At 43.2% G+C, this 3,485-nt stretch overlaps 1 protein-coding gene across 4 annotated transcripts in view; it reads right to left on the reverse strand.

Annotated features, from left to right (window-relative positions):
- Window positions 1-3,485, reverse strand: part of MFHAS1 (multifunctional ROCO family signaling regulator 1) — a 111,487-nt gene that overhangs the window by 12,394 nt on the left and 95,608 nt on the right. The window lies entirely within an intron of this gene.

Consider the following 3,485-nt stretch of genomic DNA (forward strand, 5'->3'; position numbering starts at 1 on the left):
AAAAAAAAAAAAAAAAAAATTACTACCTACTCCTTATTCTCTCTCTCTCTCTCCCCATGGGGAATAAAACATCTAGAAATTTTAAAATTAGAAATAGAAAAGCTTGGAATTCATTTAAAAAGGCCAATCACATAACAGTCATCTATGGTTTCTTCTTTATGAAGAAAGCATTGCAGCACCTTTAGTCAAAGACAGTTAAATGACAAGTCTCTGATTTGACCAATAAAGGAGAGGGGTAAACCAGTCAAAGAAGAGCTTGGAATGTCTTTTTAAAAACCATCCTAAGATCTAGATCAGCCACCTAAGCCCCACACCGGCCAGCAATCACCTAGGGTGATGATTCTGGTGTACCTAGGAGCCTTCTGGTGGACACCATCATCCGGCATGATGACTGACAGCCGTCCCATCACTCTCAATCCTCTCGTGATTTGAACAGTAAGTGATATGTTCACCTTATCTGAGAGTGGCAGGGACTGTGCTGAGGCTGAGAGCAGACAGCATGGACAGTTTTGCCTTTGGGCTGCAGAGCAGGTATTGACCACAGAGCAGTCTTAAGGCCCCACTGGCCAGGGAGCCCACCCTTAGAGGCATGGACTGGAAAAGTGAGCCATCAGAAAGTCGTGTACACATGTTAGACTCATCTGGGTGGCTTCTTTTGTTTTTTAATGACTCATGCCTGGTCCCTTCCCTGAGAAATTCTAACTTAACATGTCTGATTAAGAAAGTCTGACCTTGGCCAGGCATGGTGGCTCATGCCTGTAATCCCAGCATTTTGGGAGGCTGAGGCAGGTGGATCACTTGAGGTTAGGAGTTTGAGAGCAGCCCAGCCAACATGGTGAAACCCCGTCTCTACCAAAAAAATACAAAAAATTAGCCAGATGTGGTAGCGTGCGCCTGTAGTCCTAGTTACTCAGGAGGCTGAGGCAGAAGAATCACTTGAACGCTGGAGGTGGAGGTTGCAATGAGCTGAGATTGCACCACTGCACTCCAGCCTGGGTGACAGAATGAGACCCTTTGTCAAAAAAAAAAAAAAAAAAAGCCTGACCTCTATGGTGACCTGCTTAAGTTACTTTGGCTGGAGGTGAAAGCCAGTGCAATAGCCCCAGACTTCCAATGTCTAGTGCCTGCTGAGACCCCAAGTCTCAGGTTCAGGCCCAAGCTGTGTTGACTTAACTACCTTCTTTGCCAGCTACCCTCATGGCTCACCCCAAATCTCCCGCTTCCAATCCACTGTCATCCGCCCATGAATGGGACCTTCCCCGGAGGCTGGTCCGGCCTCCACATGGTTTTGTTTTTGTTTTGTGTTCATGGATGTAAACTGTGGGTGCTTAAGGCTGCGAAGGTGGGGGAACACTGGGCAGCTTGAGCAAAGGCTTCACATCTACGTGTGCTTTTCTATAAAGTCACACAAGAGATCATTTACCCCTTGCGGCTGCACTAAAATATGGTAATTTCCAAGAAACGTCTTGCCAGGAATATGAAACTTTCCTATTTGGAGAACATTCCTTCATTTAGAGTTGAGAATTATATTGCAAAGCTGTCATCCATTTCATGAGACTTTTCTTTTTTAACCTATTTCAAAATAAAATGATTCTGATCGCTAGGTCAAAAGTGGTTGAATCCCTCAAGAGGCTCCCTCAGCATCTAGATGTCTGCCGCCACGTACCGCAGCCTATCCAAGCCTTTAAGGCTGCTTGTTCGTTCGGGTTCAATACGCTGTTGAGAGAGAAGCTGCTAACATTTTTTTCAGGTTGGTATAAATGTGGTCTTTCTGTGGCAGTACAAGAAGCCCACGGGAAAACACTGATAAAACTGGCTCGGTGCTGGGAAGGTTTCTCGTACAAATGGATATTTTAACTCCTACCTCTATTGCACCTATTCGACGGCATGTGGCTATGGCAAAGCAATAGGTTCATGTTTCTCTTGGCTCTGGAAAGTTTACGACAATGCAAAGTATATTTAATTTTTGTTTCCTCTGTTTCATACCTTGCTGGTTCTGTAATATCCCCTTGAGCTTTAAGAACTTACAGAGTATTAAAAAAAAAAAAAGAGAGAGAGAGAGAAGAAAAGAAAACACATAATATCCCCTTATCCATCCTCACCCAGGTGTATCTGAAAGAAAGGGACCAATGTGTACAATTTCAAAGAAATTAAAAAAAAAAAAACAAATTTCTGTTGTTTGATATGTTCAGGACAGGGGATTATTCTGGTTACTAGTAGGCTGGTGCAAAAGTAATTCCACAATTACTTTTTTCACAATTACTTTTGCACCAACCTAATAAAGTTATTAGTTAATAAAAGTAATTTCACAATTACTTTTGCACCAACCTAATAATGGTTACTCTGTAGTCCTATTTTAATATTTAAGAAGCACTTCAAGATTCCCAATGTCTTAGGGTCAGTGATAAATTAAACTATGCACATGATAGTTAAATAGTGCTCTGAACACAAGAGCATTAGAGAAGAGTTTCCCTTGGGTGTTCAGTGATATTTTCCAGCAAAGACAGATTAAGGATGTTCTATGTAATGAGTTTCCCAGTTTGGAGAAACGGGGCACTGAGCCGGGTGCCCCCTACTTCTACTGCAGCAGCTAATGAATGAGAATGCCACTGGGAACCCTCGCTTTGCAAGGAGCACACCAAAGGCAGGGCAGCTGCCATGTGAGGGGCAAGTCACGAACACCTGTCACACTGCCTGGAATGCGGCCAGGCAGCAAGTTTCCCAAGAGGAGATGACAGGTCACAATTCCCAAAGGCACACTTTCCGACCTCCCTAAAAAAAAAGGGCTTAGATTCATATATAATTTTTTCATTAAAAAATTCCATGTGGCCAGCTAGGAAGAAAAAGTCAAGTTTGCTGCATGGATATGAATACTGTGCTGGAGAAATCATGGTGCTGACATCACGCAGATAATGAGACCTGACCCGAGAAGACTGTGGCTGCTGCTTCTCAGGCTCTGAGGTAAACAGGCATCTCACCTCGGCTTAAAAGTGGCCTGTTTCTTAATACAAGCAAAACAAAACAAAAAACAAAAAAACACATACACAAAACCCAAACAAATAGGATGAGTGTTATCTAGAATAGTAACCTAATGCTCCATCCAAAATATACTTTGCATGTGTACATTCTCTGTCTTCAAGTCCATTTGGGGGCAAGGTGGTGGCAAACTGCACAGCCCTTGATTTTCAAGGACTGACTCAAAAATCAGAACCATGCAACAAAAAACAATCTATTACTGACTTTCTGCAGGCTGTGCTCATGGAATGGGCCTGCACTGTTTTTGGATGTGAGAGCCAACTTAATTCTTCAATGACAGAGTTAAGACTGCCCATCAAAAAAATATGTTCTTTTGTAACCCCAGCACTTTGGGAGGCCAAGACGGATGGATCACGAGGTCAGGAGATCAAGATCATCCTGGCTAACATGGTGAAACCCTGTCTCCACTAAAAATACAAAAAAGTTAGCTGGGCGTGGTGGTGGGCGTC

Source organism: Rhinopithecus bieti, unplaced genomic scaffold, assembly GCF_001698545.2.
Source record: "Rhinopithecus bieti isolate Rb0 unplaced genomic scaffold, ASM169854v2 scaffold_25360, whole genome shotgun sequence".
Taxonomy (NCBI): domain Eukaryota; kingdom Metazoa; phylum Chordata; class Mammalia; order Primates; family Cercopithecidae; genus Rhinopithecus; species Rhinopithecus bieti.